General features: G+C 38.1%; 1 long non-coding RNA gene across 1 annotated transcript; it reads right to left on the reverse strand.

Moving 5' to 3' along the window:
* Nucleotides 1-736: 736 nt before the first annotated feature.
* Nucleotides 737-20,451, reverse strand: LOC140688017 (uncharacterized). Its single transcript, XR_012062676.1, has 3 exons — nucleotides 20,239-20,451; nucleotides 4,123-4,281; nucleotides 737-945 (listed from the first exon to the last, which is right to left on the reverse strand). It is a non-coding gene; the product is annotated as an uncharacterized lncRNA (long non-coding RNA).
* Nucleotides 20,452-20,902: the final 451 nt, after the last annotated feature.

A 20,902-nucleotide genomic window follows, 5' to 3' on the forward strand; every position in this document is an offset into this window, starting at 1 on the left:
ATTTTGCTGCTTTTTTCCATTCCCGATGCTGTTTTGTATACATACCTCCCACGCTCAGTCCAATAACCATTCTTCTAAACCTTGTACGATACGGCTATACCACAGTGAGGCGCTCACTGAGAAGCCGAGTATATCCAGGCATGCGTATACGTACGTGGTACGTGTGTGCACCGTGCATGTGTGTGCACGCGTGCTGTGGGGTATGTATTATACATAAGAGCGTGTGTGCTCTGTGTGTGTGTCTGTGTGTATACATGGTGTATGTTTATGCTGTGGTATGGTACGTGTATTTGGGTGTGTATATATTTGTGGTACATATATTTGTGTCTGTGCATGTGTGTGGTGTACATGGTTTGTGTGTGTGGTGTATGTGAGTGTCTCTGTGTTTGTGTGTGGTGGTGAGGTGTGTGGTGGTGAGGTGTGTGGAGGGTTTTGTGATGGGTGTAGTGTGGATGTGTGTGTGTGTCTCTATGTGTTTGCATGTGTGGTATGTGGTTTGCAGTGTGTACGTGTCTGTGGGGTATCTCTGTGTGTGGGGCTGTGCATATGTCTCTCTATGTGTGCAGTGTGGTGTGTCCATCGGTGCGTATATTTGTGGGGTGTGTGTGTGTGTGTGTGTGTGTGTTCACTCCCGCATGGCGACTGCAGCCCTGCTGGTCCGGGTACTGGGTGCTTCTCTCAGACCTTAGCACCTGTGCCAGGAAACAGACTTCCCAGGCCCCACACGGCCTGCAGTTTGTGTCTAGAAAGAGCGGAGAACGCACCTCCCGTGACGGGTGTCTACAAACCTGCACGGTCATCGGGCGCCTGGGTGCGGGCAACGCCAACTGCTCCTGGGAGGACGAGTGTCTGCGGTTATCAGCAGAGGCAGGACAGTCCAGAAGCCATCATCATAGGTGCCGGACGGCTGGAGTTCATGTTTTTTCTCGATCGTTCTTTCATTCTCTATTAAAAGCCAAAAAAGGGAAAAAGAAAAAATATCTCTTGGGTGAATCAGTCAGTCATTCTTATCACCTCCAATTTTTTACAGGTGTTACCTAATTCCATCCTCCTGGCAAAATCAGAGTCTTTAAGGGGCCCAGTCTGGGTGTGAACCCCGGTGCCTAACCACCACACCCTATTTGTTCCTTCCCTGGAGGAGCCCACAATGCGGTAAGGATGCTTCCATGCGGCGTAAGAAATGCTGAGCAGAGCTGGGGGCCCAGGGCCGTGGGATCCTAGAAGAGAAAACATCTAATTGACCCGGGGCCTCAGAAGTCCCAGCCGGCGTCTGCTCTCCGTCTTGGCAAGGGGTCACGACCTCCAGATTCCTTAATATGTTGGGGGACGCTGCTTCAAAGACCCAGTGGCCTGTTTCTCAAGGAACAATGATTTAGGAACCCCCAAATCTGCATGTCTGCCCTTGCGTCCAGGTGAGTCATCGCAGGCCCTGCGTAGGACATTCAGTTTCCCTTGTGGGACCCATTCCAGCCGGCAGCCGGAGAAGCGCATGAGCAGAGGGTTCGGCCAGCCTGCAGCAAACATGCACTCTCTTCTTCAGGGCGGCTCTCTCCCTGCTTCTCACGAGACTGCTCTGTAGCGACACACGGTCTTGCTGGGAACGCCTCAGGGTCAGAGACCTCGTCTTACTCAGGTCTGTACTTCTGGCATCTGGAGAATGAATGAATGAGTCGTGGTATATTTATACAATGGAACACTACCCAGCGATTAAAAAAAAAAAAAGAAGAATGAAATAATGCCATTTGCAGCAACATGCATGGACCTGGAGATCGTCATTCTAAATGAAGCAAGCCAGAAAGAGAAAAAAAAAATGCCATATGAGATCGCTCATATGTGTAATCTTAAAAAAAAGATAGAAAGAAAAAAGGACACTAATGAACTCATCTACAAAACAGAAACAGACTCGCACACATAGTAAACAATCTTATGGTTACTGGGGGAAAAGGCATGGGAAGGGGTAAATTTGGAAGTTTGAGATTTGCAAATATTAACCACCATATATAAAAATAGATTAAAAAAACAAATTTCTTCTGTATGGCACAGGGAACTGTATTCAGCATCTTGTAGTAACCTTTAATGAAGAAGAATATGAAAACGAACCTATGGATGTATATGCATGCCTGGGACATCACGCTGCACTGCAGAAACTGACACGCTGTAACTGACTATAATTCAGTTTAAAAAAAAATAAAGCAGGAATGGAGAAACTCCAGCCTGCAGCAGAGCTAGGCTACCTGGGGACGCTGGGTCCTTTGCATTCTGTTCTCAGCTGTCTTCCTCCTGCTTCTGGTTGCCATGGTTCACTCACACACCTGGCCTTGTGGGGCTGCACTGTTCTCATCCTCCTCCCAGCGTCTGGAAAACTGAGGTTTGCCTTTACTTAGTTTGCCCTTTTCATCTTCTTCTTTTTTCCTAAACTGAAGTATATTTGATTTACAATGTTGTGTTAGTTTCTGCTGTACAGCATAGTGATTCAGTCATGCATACATGTATACACATATACAAATATTCTTTTTCAGATTCTTTTCCATTATATAGGTTATTACAAGCTATTGAACATAGTTCCCTGTGCTGTACAGTAGGACCTTGTTGTTTATCTATTTTATATAGACAGTAGTTTGTTTCTGCTAATTCCAAATTCCTAATTTATCCCTCCCCTCCTTTCCCCTTTGGTAACCATAAATTGTTTTCTATGTCTGTGAGTCTCTTTCTGTTTTGTAAATAAGTTCATTTGTCTCATTTTTTTAGATGCCATGATATTTGTCTTTCTCTGTCTGACTTACTTCCCTTAGTATAATTACTTATGCTTCTTTTAATGTCTATAAAATGATCTGTCTCTTCATGGGTTGCAATAATTTTCCTTCACTCCAATTTAGAAGCTTCCATGCAACAAACAAAAGCTTAGGACTTCCCATGTGTGTCTGAAAGATCTCTTGACATGGAAACAAACAAGACCTTTTTTCAGGTGAGAGTTTCTAAGTGGAAAGTTCATCCCAGTAGCCAGTTATAGCTGATCCTCCCTTACTGGGGGTCGGGGGACCCTCGGCTATACAAATCTTTGCATTTGTATGCTTCGTAATTCACAACAGGTTTGTTTTTTTTTAAACAAACAAACAAAAAGCTCCCACTGATCAAGATATCCCTGTTTCAAAAGAGGAGCTTGAAGCCAGAGTCACGCAGCTTCTAAGTGGTTGAGTCAATCCATGACTGAATCGGTGCATCTTCCGATTTTCCTTGGAGCTAACTCTTTCCCAGAGCTGCTGGAACACAGGGCACGGGTATCTCTTTTTGCTCTTCCCCTGCTTATGTTAAGCATGACTGAGGAGCTGGCTCTGTTCTCTCAGCTGGAGCAGAAGGTACCAGTCCAAACCACAGCAGAAGCCCAGAAAGGAGTGGACTTCGGGTCATTGAGTGGGTGGGGCCAGACAGAGGGACTCTAACTTCCCGGCTCTCAGCTCCCTGGTTTCCAGGATTCACTACCACCCGTTAATTTCCAGGTTAGGAGTCTCATAAAATTTAATAAATCAGACAATCAGAAGCCTAATCCTGGAACACATTTCCTAATTCCTGGCCCCTGGGTAATTAGCTCCTCTCCCTCCACATTTAGCCAGCGTCCATGACCACACCCTCAGCAGAGCCCTGGGCAGGGGTGCAGGGAAGTGCAGGAGGTCTGGTCCAGGGAAGACTCTTAGATAATGTCGGAAAGACAAGATGCATCAGAGATGCACCCTTCAAATAGTCCCAGGTCACACAGGACCTAAAACACCATGGTATTTTATAGGGGGCAGAAAAGGGGGCTAAGAAATACTGCAACCTCTAGAAGATGAGATGCTAAGAAGTTACAGAAGGGATGATGAGGCACTCTTAAAATAATGATGCCAAAAAGTGCACGCATACAGTGCCTGACAGTTTCAAAAGCTTTCTCATATATATCGTTTTATATAATTCTCAAAGTAATAGATTTATAAAGTAGGCAGAGCAGACATTAGTATGCCAGTTTAAGAAATTAAACCTGAAGCTTGGGGTTGAGGTCTTTCAATCCCAAATCCAGCTCCCTAGTGCAAATCAGGACCAATGTGATATAAGGTTATATCATTTTTTTTTAAAAAAAGTCCAAGTTACCTGATTCTGGCTCCCACCCGTGTATGTGAGACTTCAGTGTCCTGCAAATTCTTCCTTGATAAGTTCTGGGAATCCCTGAGAGGTTTTTCATTTGCGTTCAGGAACAAGACCACTTATAGAAGTTTCACTGCTGGTGACTGTCCCCGTTCTGTCTGGGCCCTGTGAAGGAAACAGCATCCTGGGCCATGGAGCAGGACCCACCCCAATACTGTCACTGCCCCTCTGGAGCAGTGCTCTTTCTTGCGACTCCACCAGGCCCAGCAGTTTCTATTAGTATCCATTTCAAATCCTTGGGTTGTCAAGGATATTTGGGGGTCTGCAGCCAAGTAGGGAACAGTGACTCCCTCTTCATTGCTCTTATGTGTCAGGTCATAGAGCTGCAGGCACAAGTGGTCCAGTGACAAGCAAGGTAGACACAGTTCTTGCTCTCTTGGATCGCACATCTGGAAGGTCAAGGTCCTAGCACCAGGTTCTTACTTTATATCTAGGATGAGCTCTTTCCCAGGAGGCTTACCAGGATTGGACACTTCCCTCCCACTCCCCTCCCCACCATTCCACCTCCCCAACCTGCAAATAAACATTTTTATTTTTTAATTAAATTTTTATTCTGGGGTGATTATAGATTCATGTGTAGTTGTAATAAATAGTATCGAGAGATCCTGTGTACCACCTACCCGGTTGCCCCCATCTTGCAAAGCAGCATTGCAGTATTCCCGCCAGCACTGACCTGGACACAGTCGGGCACAGCGCAATTCCGTGTCCTCCACCACAAGAATGCTTCGCATGGCTCCTTCGTAGCCACCTCCACCTCCTTCCCACATCCCCGACCCCCAGCAATCATAAATCTGTTCTTCAAGAGTATAACCTTGTCATTTCGAGAATATTATCTACATAGATTCATACAGTGTGTGCCCTTTTGGAATCGGCTTTTTTCACTCGGCATCTGTCCCAGTTACCTGGAGATTCATCAAAGTTGTTTTATTTATTAATATTTCTTTCCTTTCGTATTCCATGGCACAGAAGTGCCACAGTTTGTTTATCCAGTCACCTGCTGGAGGGCATCTGGGATGTTTCCAGTTTTTGATTATTACTAACAAAACTGCTCTTTATAGATTTTTATGTGACTATAAAATCTCCCTTCTCTGGGGCAAGTGCCCAGTGGCGCGATGGCTAGGTTGTGTGGCAGTTGCAGGCTTAGTGCTATAAGAAACTGCCAAATGGTTTTCTAGGATGGCTGCACCACCGTACACTGCCACTGGCAATGTAGGGGGCATCCAGTTTCTCCAAATTCTCACGAACAAGTAGACTTTTGACTGACTACTCGACCAAATCACCAGATTCACCCAGACAAGTTGAAAGTCACCGAGGGGGCACGCCTGAGGTTGTTGTTTGTTTGTTTGTTTGTTTCCCAGCAGGCTTTTTAGACGGTACAAATTTGACTTCCATTCAGCATGTCCTGCCGTTTCCCTGGACATGTTCAGACAGGTCTAAAGCCTCTGCAGTGTCAGCCAAAACTCTGGCCTCAAGCTACATGTCCCTCTGCATAAAGTGAGATGTTTGGGGCCTTCATCCCCGGAGCTGCTTCTAAAGAACTGCCCCACCCCGCAGCCCCTGCCAAAAGACAGCCCTGAGAGACCAGTTTGTCCCCACACGCCTGACCTGAGGGAGACCCTCCGAGACGATTCTGTTCCTTCTCTCGGCATCTACCCCGTGTCAGGCACTGATGTAGGTGACGCAGACGAAGCAGTGAACCATAGGCACGGGCCCCAGTCTTGTGAATTTTACCGCGTAGGAAGGGGGAATAGACAGTAAAGAAGCAGGGTGATTTCAGCTGGTGATAAATACTACAAAGATGATACACTGGGCAATACGACAGAGTGGAAGGATGGACTTTCCAAGGAACTCAGCTTTTTCAGCATCGGCATCCCTACTCTTTTTCAGAGCTGATCATTTCCATTTCTTTAACCATTTTTTTTTAATGTAATCTGTTTTCTGATCCCGAGATCTCACAGTTGACTTTCGCTCTCAACGATTCCTTTTTTTTGTTAAAAATCCTTTAATATTTGGTTCTTTGAACTAAAAAAAAAAAAAAATTCTCCAAATAGAATGGGCACTACCGATGGGGTGAAAATACTTTTTTCTTGAATTTCGACACCCTATTTCTATGAATACAACCAACGCCCGCAGGCTTTTGGAGGGCTCTGTTCTCATCCATTCCTTGTTCTGTGAATTAATACTCCCGGTCCTCTTTGACTGTAAAGTCAAACCTCTCACCTCCTGTACTAACTAGTCCTGAGCTATTTACACAGCTGTAATCAGACTTGCTAGCCTCAGCCTGCCCGATAATTCTGCTACTTGGCATCGGTTATTTAACAAATCAGGCGTCTCTGCTGGCATCAGGTTATCAGTGAATGTGATAACGTGCCCTCTCCGATCAAGTTTCATCTTCAGGTTTTAAGAGGGCAAGACCCTGAGGCACACCTGGCCTTCAGACAGGCATAGCCGACGTAGGCTCTTTGGCTTTGTTGCCCTGTGGGTGAGTTAGGGGTCCACCTTGGGTTTCCCCATCGGGCCCACAGGAGTGTCATGAGAGCTTAGAAGAGATGTTTTGCTCAGATTGAGCTACCTTATGGTACCTGTTTGGTAATCCCATCAAAAAAGCAAATGGGAGTTCGATGAGACTTGTTCTTAATGAGTCCATGTTGGCTTCTAGTAATATTATACCACCTGCCGCAAGCAGTCGGCCGAGGCGTTTTCGCATTCTTCCTGATCTGAACACAAATGAAATAAAGACCTTTGTTGTCCTCAAGCCTCCTGCCATCTCAGCTTTTTCTGGCACTGGTCTTTGGGGGCCTTATGTTCCAACTCTCCTGCTCATCTGTGTCACAGCCGAGTTCCCTGAGCCGCCGAGTCGTTAAATTCCTTGTATTAGTTTTGGCATGTTTGTGCACTCACGCACAACAAGTTGAATGAGTTATGACCACATTAATTAAAATATTATTTTAAAATAATCTTCCAAGTCCCTTGAGAGATGTCCTGTCTTCTGGAGTCATTAGCCACAGGCTCATTCGCTCTTTTCTGTTTATTTTATGAGACTCACTTTCCTCAGGTGTCATGTTTGTGGCTGATTCTTCCTGGAATTTTCTTTCCTATCTGTATGTTCTTTAAAATGGCGTGGTTACCTTTCCCCAACCTTATGAGGCCTGGTTAACGATACGGGCATTGGAGAAAGGTCAGCGTAGGTTGGATTCTCAGGTCCTTTATTGCTAGCTAAGTAACCTTGAACTCGTTCACCTCATTAACCCTCAGTTTCCTCATTTATAAAATGGGCGTAGTTTCATAGGATTGTGAGAGGATTAAAGGAAGAAATGCTTGACAAATAGTGAGTGCTCAATAAATGTTAACTTTTGTAACTTTTATTAAAGCTTTTATTACTCCCTCCAAAGATGTTAAAGGCTCAATAAATGTAAGCTACTGCCATCCTCACTACCCTTGTACATTAGGGTTGCACCTGGAGCGTCATTTCCTCCAGTTACTTCTTTTCCCTTCTTTGGGAAGGAAATTTACCAGGTTCTTTGCTTTTGGAGTGTTAGTCTTCCTGCTGTGCAGACAGATTTCTTTCTCCCCTGCTATTAAGTATCTCATTGTGTTAGTTTTCTAATCTGTATTTGCAAAATGTCCTCCACATCCTTAAACACTTTCACAGTGTTATAGTTCCATTTCTCTGTTCTTTAAGCCTCATCTGAAAGTGTCTGCTCTGCTTTACAAACGTCCCCAAAGGTGTAAATAATTCTACTATATGTTGCATTTTTTTCCACCCTTCAATTAGTAGTCCTTCTTTTGGACCGTGGACACGGTCACAGGATGCACGTCCTCACAATGGCAGAGAGCACATGCTAGCCTGGAGTCATTTTTCAAAAAGCCAAATTCTTCTTTTTAAAAGCATGATTTCCTTTTGATACAAATTATCACATTCACCTCCTTTATTATCTATGCTTAGCCCATATCCGAGCTCATACGTTTTGCCGCCACATCTTTCTCCTCTTGTTTCCTCCTGAGGTCGGCTGGGAACCTTCACCACTGTTGTTTGTGCTGTCTTAACACCTGAGCTTCTCCTTCATGTTGAGTTGTCAGTTTTATCTGAATCTTTTTCTCCCTCCTCATCAAATGTTAATGTGAAACCCTCTCTGTCCATTTTTGAACTACCTGCCAAACTCTCCCTTCCTGTTCTGTCTCTTGCCAAGAGTCCATCCCTCCATTATTATAAGTCATGGTCAGGAAAATAGAACCTGTTTTTCAACTTGTTTCTGAAATTAGCAGTTCCCTTCTAATATGTCCTTTTTTTCTTCCAAGGTCATTACTTTCAACTGGAATATGAGTTTAAATGATTTTCATTGCCCCTCAACTGCCCGTTTCCTGTCCATGATTTTGCAGTCATTGGAGATGCACCCCCAGATGTCTTTGTGCTGTATTATCTCTTTCCACAAAGATCAGTGGGAGGCGGTTTTTAAAATATACATGGAAAATTAAAGGTTAGAGAAAAGCCAAAACACTTGCGAAAAGCGCTCTAAGGTAGATATCAATGAGATATCAATACTTACTATAAATTAGAGTAGATAGCCAAAACAGTCTGTTCTTTATGAAGACAGACAAATCGTAATGGAAATCTAAGAAATACCCACGAGTATATACACTCTTGATTTATAAGGGAGTAGGTATTGCTTACTGTAGGGGAGATGGTGGCTTATTCAGTAAACAAATTGGAGTGATTAGCTGTTCATATGGAAAACAATGGAGTATGAGCTCATACATACTCTACACACAAAAAATCAATTCTTAGTAGATTAAATACTTAAATATGGATCCACATAAAAATTGAAAAGTGAAACATAGAATTAGAAAAATTTTAGAAGAAATATAGAAGAATCTTCATGAACTCAGTGGAAACATTTCTTAAAACACAAAACCTGCTAACCAGAAAAGAAAGAATTTCTAAATTTAGTTACCTTAAAACTAAAAAAAAAAAAATCTGTTATCAGAAAACATCATAAAGGAAAAGAAAAGACAAGTTATATAATCTGGGTGAAGATACTTGTAACACAGCTAAATGGCAAAATGTTAGAATCCAGAATATATAAAATAAAACAACATAAAAAATATAACCCAATAGAAAAATGGGTATCAGACATGAACTGGCATTTCCATAAAAGAAAATGCAGGCTTCTAATCTGACAATATGTTCCCCATCATTGGCAAATAAATAAATGTTAATTAAAAAAAAACAATGAGGTACTGTTTACACCTACTAGACGGGCAAAAACTCATTCCAAGTGTTGACAGGACAAATAGAAAGTTTCGATACTTCTGGTGGGAGTTTAATAACCTAGAATGAAAAGGAGTATGAAAAAGAATATACATACATGACAATCACTATGCCGTACCTCAGGAACTAGCACAGCGTTGGAAATCAGCTACTTCAATAAAAAAAAATCGATACAACCATTTTGGGAACCATTTCTCACACCCTATGACTCAGATATTCCATTCCTAGCGATATGCCCTGAAACACTTGTGCACCGGGGGCCATGTTACAAGAACATTCCTAGCAGTATTGTTTGTAATAGGCAAAATGTTTTATGGTGGGAAAATGAATAAGCAAACTGTAGTGTTTTCACCCCATGGACTACTGTACAGTGTGAAAAATAAACACTGCAACTCCACACAATAACATGAGAGAATTTGATGATATTTAAGAAAAAGCAGACACCGGATGTATGCCCCTCCCATCACTTTTTCTTTTTCTTATTAAAGACTTATTCTTTAGGGATGTTTTAGGTTTACAGCAAAAATAAGGGAAAGGTACAGAGATTTTCCATATACCCCTGTCCCTCCTCATGCATAGTCTTTCCCGTCATCAGCACCCCAGAGCAGTACATGTGGTACATCTGACGATCTTACAGTAACACATAATCACCCAACGTCCTCAGGTTACATTAGGAGTCATCACTGATGCTGTACACTCTGGCTTTGGACGAATGTATAATGCCATGTATCCATCGTTACAGTGCTGTGCAGAGTACTTTCACTGCCCTGAAAGTCCTGTGTCCCACCTATTAATTTCTCCCCTCCGCTCAACCCCTGGCAACCACTGATCTTTTTTTTTTTAACTATGTCCATAGTTTTTATGCCTTTTTTATAAAGATCAAATAACAGCAAAATTAAGCAATAAGAATGTGTCTGTCTGTGTGTGTGTATAAAGAATAAAAATAAATGCAGCAACCATGAAAGCAGTTATTTCATCATTGGAAGAGAGGCAGACAAATGTTCTAAGAAAGGTCTACATAGGAACAGTATTGATAATGTGGTTCTGATTTGGATAGTTATACCAAACCCTTAAGAAAAAAATAGTAACAAATCTACAGGCATATTTCCAAAAACTCATTTTATGAAGCTTGAATTACCCTGGAACCAAAACTTGACAAAACATTAAAAAAAACTATAAACCGATATCTCTTATAAACATAAACACAAAAATTCCTTAAGCATTTTTGCAAATCAAATCCAGCAGTGTATACGAAGGATGATACATCATGACCAAATGGGATTTATAATGGAAATACAAAGTTGGTGTGACACTAGGAAGTCAATTTGTGTAATTCACTATATTTATGGACTAAAAGAGATCTGATGATTAAAAAAACCAGAACAATCATTTGATAAAATTCAATATCCATTCATGTAAAAACTCTTTAACAAACTGGAAATAGAAGCAGACTTCCTGGACCTACCTGTCAGCTAAGAAAAACCTATAGCTAACGTTATATCCAAGGTTGAAAACTGAGTGTAACTCCTAAGATCAGGAACAAGCTGAGGATTTCTGATCTCATCAGTTCTACTCAACTTTGTACTAGAGGTCCCAGCCAGTGGAAAGGAGGAATTAAGACTTCTATTTGTAGATGATATGCTGATCTATGCAGAAAATCGTAAGAAATACCAAAAAAGCTACTAGAAACTAGAAGCAAGATTCACAAAGTTACAGGATACAAAGTCATTTGGGATTTTTAAAAATCGGAATTTAAAAAATCAATTGTATTTCTATATATTAGCAATGAAAAAGGGGACATTAAAATAAAAGTACCATTTACGATAGTTTAAAATATGAACTACTTAGGATTAAGTTTAGTAAAATATTTGTACACTGAAAATTACAGAATTTTACTGAGAGAAATTAAAGAGGACCTAAGCGAATGGAGAGCTATTCTGTGGTCAAGAACTGGAAGCTGTAATAGTGTTAAAATGTCATTTCTCTTCAAATTGGTCTATTGATTTAACACAAATCCAATCAACATCCCAGTTGGGTTTTTTTTTTCTTTTTTTAAGAATTTAGTAAGTTGATTCTGAAGTATATATAAAGAGGCAAAAGCCCTTGGATAGTCAAAACAATTTTGTAGAAGAAATGAACAACCTGATTTCAATGCTTACTCTAAAGCTAAAGTAATCAAGACTATGTGGTATTGGAATAAAGATGGATATATAGATCAATTAAGCAAAACAGAGAGTTTAGAAATAAATCTATACATATACAGTCAGTTGATTTTCAATAAGGGTGCCCAAAGTAATTGAATGAGGGAAAAGGTAGTCTTTTCAACAAATAGTGCTAGAACAACTGGAAGCTTAACCTTTACCTCACACCATATCAAATGCAAAATTTAAATTGAAATGGATCATAGACATATATAAGAGTTAAACTTATAAAATTTCTAGAAGAAAACATAGGAGAAAAAGCTAAAAGAAAACAAGAATTTTATCAAATACTTTTTCTGTTGAGATTGAGATTATTATATATGTGTGTATACATATATACATACATATTTGGTTTGTAAATATGGTAAATTATATTGATTGATGTTTAAATGTTAATATACCTTGAGTTATGCAACATTTTTGTAACAAGTCATAAAAAGCATAAAATATAAACTAATACCTTGGTGAAAAAACTTCATCAAAATTTTAAAACTTTTGGCCTTTAAAGTACTCGAAGTCAGAAAATATTTGCAAAATATATATCTGACGAAGGATTTGTACCCAGAATATATACATAACTTGTACGACTCAAAAAAGGAACACAAACCAGTTAATTTTTAAAAATTAGCAAAAGATTTGAACAGATCCACTATCAAAGAAGAGATAACAATGACAAATAAGCACATAATAAGATGTTCAACACCATTAGCCACCAGGGAAATGCATTAAAACAGCAATGAGATACAACTATACATATACAAGAATGGCTCACATTAAAAATATTGACAATACCAAGTGCTGACAAGAACATGGTACAATTGGAAAAATCACACTGGGTGGAATGCAAAATGGTATGGCTACTTTAGAAAACAGTTGATGGTTTCCTATAAAGGTAAACATATACCGTTGAGAATTCTCACTCCTTAATATTTACCCAGGAGAAATGAAAACAGATGTCCACACAAAGACTTGCACTCAAGTATTCGTATCAAGTTTATTCATAATGTCCCAAAATCTGAAACCCAAATTTCTATCAGTTGGTGAAAGAACAGACAAAGCTGATGTATCTGTACAGTGGAACACTTCTCAACAATAAAAGTACTCATTCATGCAACATCAATGAAGCTCAAAAGCATTAAGTTAAGTGAAAGAACTCAGACATAAGAGACAATAATTTATGATTTCATTTATTTGCAGTATTAGAAAAGGCAAAACTATAGTGACAGAAAGTAGATCAACAGTTATCAGAGGCTGAAACTGGGGATAGGGAATTGACTGCAAGCATGCATGAGAGAACATTTGGGGTAATGGGAATCTTCATATTGTGTTTATGGTGGTGATTACTCTACCGTACACATTTGTCAAAACTCATCAAATTACACACTTTAAGTTGCTGAATTTTATTGCATACAAATTATACCTTGGTAAATAGAATTTAAAAATCAAGATAGCAATTATTTCAGGGTGAGAAGGTAGTCATAGGAATAGAATAAGAAGGACTTCACAATAACAGATTTGCTAATGTCCCCTCTATTGATTTGAATAGAGAGATCATGAGCATTCACATAAGATTTAGTTCTGACACATGTAGAAAAGGTTACCTTAAGAAAAATCTAACAACATTAGCTGAAAGAAAGCAGATGGAATAAAACAGTAAAGATAAAAACAAAAATTAATGTCAGAAACATAAAATAAGTAGAACTAATAATTTAATAATGCATGTTCTTAAAAAAATAAATGAAGTAGGTAAACCATTAGTTGATCTAATAAAAAATGAGAAAACCTAAAATAAAAAATTAAACAGGAAATTTTAAAAAATGTCACTAACTTGAAAACTATGCAAATAAATTTGGAAGTCCAGAAAACACAGATAGTTTCTTAGGAAAATACTCTTTCCCATATTGACCCCTGTAAGAGAGAAACCTTAAACAGACACATTTTCATAAAAGAATGAAAGAAAGTTATCAAGAAACTACCCTACAAAAAAAAAGCATGAGGCCCTGAGAATTTTTATCAATACTTGACTTCTGGTTTAGTTCCAACATGTAAAGAGCTGTTACTCCAATCTTTACAACAAGAAAAATGTTGAACAAACCAAAAATCAATGAATTTTCTTAGATCCATCAAAGAATCGAAGTCATAGGGCAAACTTCCATCTCGTAATTGGAGAGACCTGCAAGTACAGATGTCACAGCCAAGATCAGCTGACCTGAAGCAGAAGTCATTCAAGCCATTAACTGGTAGAAATACTTAATGGCATTTTTGACTAATTGCTGGGGGCAGAGCATAGACTAGCTTGAGAGTTAAACATTCCTGGGGGGCCAGGCTTAGGAAGAATCCCACCCTTTTGTGAGTTTTTACTTCCAGGTTGTCAAATTGAAGATTGGATTAGAGAAAAATATCCTGGGGTTTCTAGCAGGGGGAAGGGAAAACTAACCACTTAAAAATATGTCCAGAGTAAAAGAAAACCTTTTGAAATATGCCCAGAGAGCATTCTCCATAGCAAAGTCCTGCCCTTCAGGGAAACTACCAGAGCCTTATCTTACTAGGAGAGAGGGTCAGCTCCAGCACTCTCTACCCTCTCTGTTTGAGGAAAAGAAAAAAATAAAAGAGAGAAAGAACATTTCTGAAGGTCATAGCCCAGGGACTCAGGCTCATTAAAAACCAAAATTAATTATAAGATTATGGAACATTTCTCCCCCTCCCAACCTTACCACCACATCAATAGGGCCCCAGTATAATAGACTATAGCTGAGAGAGCTGAAAGACACAGGTAATTTAAGAGTGAGTTCTTAGAAACCCAAAGACAATAGGGGAGAAAAAAAAAATCAAAGATCAAGAATCTTCAGTGTTAATTAAATTCTAACATTTAGGAAAAAAGAAGAGTTCAGATTCATATATACCTATACTTAACTAAAGCAAAATTCCTGAAATAAAGTATTAGTCAGCAGAATCTTTTAGCTTTCAGCATAAAATCTTTTAACATGAAGAAAATAATACATCTTTATCAGGTAGAATTTCTTTCAGGAATACAAAAATGGTGGAATGAATGCAAGGATAGTTCAATATTATGAAATCTGTTAATATAATTCATTATACTATTTGTTACAAGCTGAGTATTTTTTAACACCTCTGTAGATTATTAAAAAGACTTTTGACAAAATTCAACACTCAGTCTTGATGAAAATTCCAAATAACACAGAAATTGATGCTCTACCCTCAACATGTTAAAACATATAAAACCCACATCTAAAGTTAACCTCTCTTTTATAGAGCGTTTTTTCCTGCTGTATGCAGGAAAAAGAAAAGGAGGCCCCAAATCACCATTACTGTTTAACACTCTAATGAAGGTATTACCCAACGAATTAAGCAGGAGAAAACTATTAGAGGAATAAGAATTTCTGAGAAAATAAAATAATCTATTTTCATATAATGTGTATGCCTGGAAGACTCAAGAGAATCAATGCTAACTCACTCAAACAATAAAAGAATTCAGTATGATATTAAGATATAAAATTAATATCTAAGAATCAATATCCTTCAAATAAAGAAAAATTACAAGTTAAAAAAAATGAGAGAAAAGTCACTATTTATAATAGCAACACAAAAGATAAAACACTTAAGAATAGCCTCAAAAAATAATGTGCAAGACCTGTAAGAAGAAATAAAACAAAACAAAACAAAACAAAACCTTCACAACACTATGAACAGAAAAGTAAATTTTGAACAAATTTTTGTTTGTTTGAACAAATTTAAAGTTACTTCTTGTTCTTAAACAAGATGACACAAACTTATAAATATATACATTTCCTATAAGTTAATATATAAAATTGAACAAATTCCCAATAAAAATAACAAGAATATTTTTTTTAAAATTGATACTGATAAACTGATTCTAAAGTTCACAGGGGGAAAAGCATAATACAAGCTGATAAAACCTTGGGAAAAAGAGTAATAAGAGGGTTATTTCTACTGGATAGCAAAACATGTAATATATTTAAACAGTGTGGTAATAGTGCATGAATTGTCAGAGAGACCAATAGAAAAGAATAAGTCATCCAGAAATAGATTTAAATACATATGAAGATTGAGTTCATATATGATAAAAGCAGAACCTCAAATCACTGGGGAAAGTGTGGACTTTTAAATATATATTGTTGGGACAACTAAATAGCCATTTGGATAAAGATGAAATTTACCCGGGCACCACAAACAAACAAGCAAGCAAACAAAAAAATTCCAAATGAATCAGTGACATAAATATGCAAAATCAAAGAGGAAATATTACTTTATAAGTGGAGTGTGGAAAAACATTTGTAATTGTGACCCAAAATCCAGGAACAATGAAAGAAAAAAATTGTTCACTACTTGCAAATAAAAAGCCTTTACCCGGAAAAAAAAAAAATAACTAAAGTGAAAAGATAAAGGATCAAATGGGAGAAGATATTTGCAACTTACATCACAGCTCAAGGATTCATTTCCTTAATATATAAAGAGCTCATAAAATCTAGTTAAAACAAATTTTTTAAAAGTCTAAATGGAAAAGAAATGTAAATAAACAGTTGGCAGAAAAGATGAAGGAAAAAATGGTCAGCTTCACTCATTGCAAAAAATAGAAATAAAAATTACACTGTCATGCCATTTCTCATCTACTAGATTGGAAAATTTTCAGAAATTTGAAAACAGTTTTGGCGAGTCTAGGGGAAAATATTGTTGGTGGGACTACAAACATTATATAACCTGTTCAAGGTTTGCAGCATCTAATAAAATCATATATTCATTTTTCCTTTGTCTCAGCAATCCCACTTCTAGGAATTTACCTTGAAGGTACAGCTCCACCAATATGAAACAGCATACACACATTATATCATTTTCAATAGCAACATATTGGAAACAACCAGAATGCCCATCCATTGGAGGCTACTTAAATAAGCTATGATATATCCACACAATGATCCAGTTATTTTATGCAGCCATTACACAAAACAAAATAAAGCAACAACAACAGAGGAAAATCTCTATGATCTTTTATGAATTTACAGGATATACTGTTGACTGGAAAACAAGAAACAAACTTTTGTACAAGAGAGAAGAGTGAGTAAGAATACATATTTCTATTTAACATCCATTTGATAAAAATTCTCCAGAAAGTGGGCATAGAGGGAACATACCTCACCATTATAAGACCATGACAACATGACAAATCCAGAGCTAACATCATACTCATTGGTGAAAAGTTGAAGGCATTTCCTCTAAGATCAGGAAAAAGACAAGGATGCTGACTTTTATTCAACATAGTATTGAAAGTCCTAGCCATAGCAATTAGATAAGAAAAAGAAATAAAAGGAATCCAAATTGAAAAGGAAGAAATGAAACTGTCTCTGTTTGCAGATGATATGATACTATACATAGAAAATCCTAAAGACACCACCGGAAAACTACAAGAGCTCATTAATGAATTTGGTAAAGTTGCAAGATACAAAATTAATATACTGAAATCTGTTTTATTTCTATACACTACCAACAAACTATCAGAAAGAAAAATTAAGGAAATAATACCATTTACCATTGTGCCAAAAAGAATAAAATACCTAGGAATAAACCTACCTAAGGAGGTAAAAGACCTGTACTTGGAAAACTGCAAGACACTGATGAAAGAAATTAAAGATGACATAAACAGATGGAAATATATACCATGTTCTTGGATTGGAAAAATTAATCTTGTTAAAATGACCATACTATTCAAGGCAATCTACAGATTTAATGAAATCCCTACCAATATACCAATGGCATTTTTCAGAAAACTAGAACAAATAAATCTAAAATTTCTGTGGAAACACAAAAGACCCTAAATAGCAGTCTTGAAAAAGAACAGAGCTGGAGGAATCATGCTCCCTGACTTCAGACTATACTACAAAGCTTCAGTGATCAAAACAATATGGTATGGCACAAAAACAGACACATAGATCAATGAAACAGAATAGAGCCCAGAAACAAACCCACATACTTATGGTCAATCAATGACAAAGGAGGCAAGAATATAGAATGGAAAAAATACAGTCTCTTCAATAAGTCTCACTGGAAAAACTGGACAGGTACATGTAAAAAAATGAAATTAGAACATTATTTATTTTTATAAACTCAAAATGGATTAAAGACCTAAATGTAAGATCAGAAACCACAAAACTCCCAGAGGAAAACATAGACAGAACACTCTGACATAAGTCATAGGTATTTTGACATGACATAGATATTAGACATGACATAAATCATAAATTTTTTTGGATCTGTCTCCTGAAATAAAGGATACAAAAGCAAAAACAAACAAATGGGACTTAACTAAATTTAAAAGCTTTTGCATAGCAAAGGAAACTATTGACAACATGAAATGACAACCTACTGAATGGGAGAAAATATTTGTGAATGATATGACTGATAAGGGGTTAATATCCAAAATACATAAACAGCTCATACAAGTCAACATTAAATCAATCAATCAATCAATAAACAACCCAACTGAAAAATGGGCAGAAGACCTGAATAGACATTTTTCCGAAGAGGACATGTAGATGGCCAGTAGGCAAATGAAAAGGTGCTCAACATCCCTAATCATCAGGGAAACGCAAATCAAAATCACAATGAGACGTCACCTCACACCTGTCATAATGGCCATCATCAGAAAGAAAACAAATAACAAATGCTGTCAGAGATGTGGAGAAAAGGGAACCCTTGCACACTGTTGGGGGGGAATGTAAATTGGTGCAGCTACTGTGGGAAACAATATGGAAGTTTCTCGAAAAACTGAAAATAGAACTACCATATCATCCACCAATTCCACTTCTGGGTATATATCTGAAGAAAATAAAAAAAATAGTTAAAAAAAATACACACACCCCAATGTTCATAGCAGCATTATTTACAGTTGCCAAGATACGGAAGCAACCTAAGTGTCTATTAACAGATGAATGGATATGGCTCACAGTCAAAGAGAATGCGACAATGAATGTACGTTCATGTATAACTGAAAAATTGTGCTTTACACTGGAATTTGACACAATATTGTAAAATGATTATAACTCAATAAAAAGTGTTTTTTTAAAAAAAACAGATGAATGGATAAAGAAGATGTAGTGTGTGTGTGTATATATATATATACACATACATACATACATATATATATAGTGGAATACTACTCATCCATAAAAAATAATGAAATGTTGCCATATGCAACAACATAGATGGACTTGGAGAGTATTATGCTAAGTGAAATAAACCAGACAGAGAAAGACAAATACTGTATGATATCATTTATATGTGGAATCTAAAATTAGAACAAACTAGTGAATCTAAAATTAGAACAAACTAGTGAATAACGAAATAAAACAGACTCACAGATACAGAAAACAGACTAGCGGTTATCAGTGGGGAGAGGGAAGGGGAGAGAGCAATGTAGGGGTAGGGGATTAGAAGGTACAAACTGTTATGCATAAAATAAGCTACAAAGATGTATTGTACAATACAGGGAATACAGCCAATATTTTATCATAACTACAAATGGAGTATAACCTTTAAAAATTGTGAATCACTATATTGCACACCTGTAACTTATATAATATTGTACATTAACTATACTTCAATAAAAAAAGAAATTAGGTCCAGAAAATTTTTAAAAAAGAATGTATTTATACCTAGTGTTATGCATTAAATAACACCTTTCAAAAGATCTGTTCTAATCCCCAGTACCTTTGAATGTGGCCTTATTTGGAAATAAGGCCATTGTAGATGTAATTAAAGTTAAGATGAGGTCATACTGGAGTAGGGTGGACCCTTAATCCATCGTGACTGTGTCCTTATAAAAGAGGAAACAGAGATACACATAGAAAAGATAACCCTGTGACATCAGACACAAAGATTTGAGCGAAGTATCTACAAACCAAGGTACACCAAGGATGGCAGGCAAACTCCAGAAGCTAGACAAGGCAAGGATTCTCTCCTGTAGGTTTCAGGAGCATAGCTCTGCCAGTGCCTTGATTTTAGACTTCTAGCCTCCAGAACTGAGACATTAAATTTCTGTTGTTCTAAGCTACCTGGTTTGGGGGGGATTTGTTAAGGAAGCCCCAGGAAGCTAATACACATACATGTATGTGTATATGAATTTTTTAAAATGCATTTGTTTATTTTTGCAAAAAGAAATTCAGAATGGGTAAACCAGAAACTAATGAAAGTGATTCCCTTTAGGGTGTGGAAGGGGTTGGGTTGGTGAGAAGAGTCAGGCTTTGGTTTTTGAAACATGCAAATGTTTTATATAATCAAAAAATAAAATTAAATCAAAATGGATGAAGAAAAACAAACTCAAAAATTGGATATTATCAGAAACCATTAGTTGCCAATGAAATTGATAATAAAACCACATACAGAAGAGAATTAGTTCATGTAACTTTTGAACATGATTATTCTGGCTGCATATCCTTAATGGGAAATATTCAAAGTACAAAACAGGGAAGCTTTGCATGAACTCACTCATTATTCCATCCCCAAAGGCAGATTATGAGTGCCATTCTGACCCTGAGCAAGGGGCCTTCTTCAACTTACCCAGCTCCTTCTGGATAAGATGCTGCTCTGATTGGAGAACGTTGTGCAATGCTGTCTTTCGGCTGCGATCCAGACGCCAGGGAAATCGAGTTAACTCTATTTCTTGCATCTGGGTTGGACTTCCTGGGTTTCCACAAACACAGAAGGCTGACCTTACACTGGAAATAATCAAGTCACACACTCCTAGTTAAACTGGCAAGGGAGTGCATGGCCCCCAGAAAGAACAAAATGAGGTGCTGCAGGCAGACAGCAATACCCCATCCACCCTGGGGCTCCACCTCCAGGGAACAGAGGCAGGCCCCGCACTGGTGGGGCGACCGTGGAAGGCGGGAATTGCACTGTTTCTTGTCTGTTTGTTTGCTTTGTTTTTGTTGAAGTATAGTCAGTTGCAATGTGTCAATTGCTGGTGTTACCCCATAACAGAATTGCACTGTTTGTGGCTGAGAGGCAGAGATCGGAAGTTCCCATCGCATCTAGCAACACAGCGTACGGGGCTCTTAGGAGGCTTAACCTGCTGACGTGAAACAGAGATGAACCAAAAAATGCTCACATTCCAAGTTCTTGGGAAGTTTTGGGGGGCTTTACTGAGAGTTGTCACCTTCACCAGTTTGGCTCCTGGGCCTTTCTCTCTGGTTCTTCTGGCTTCACTTGGCCAGGTTTTTAC

Source organism: Vicugna pacos, chromosome 21, assembly GCF_048564905.1.
Source record: "Vicugna pacos chromosome 21, VicPac4, whole genome shotgun sequence".
In the NCBI taxonomy this organism is placed as follows: domain Eukaryota; kingdom Metazoa; phylum Chordata; class Mammalia; order Artiodactyla; family Camelidae; genus Vicugna; species Vicugna pacos.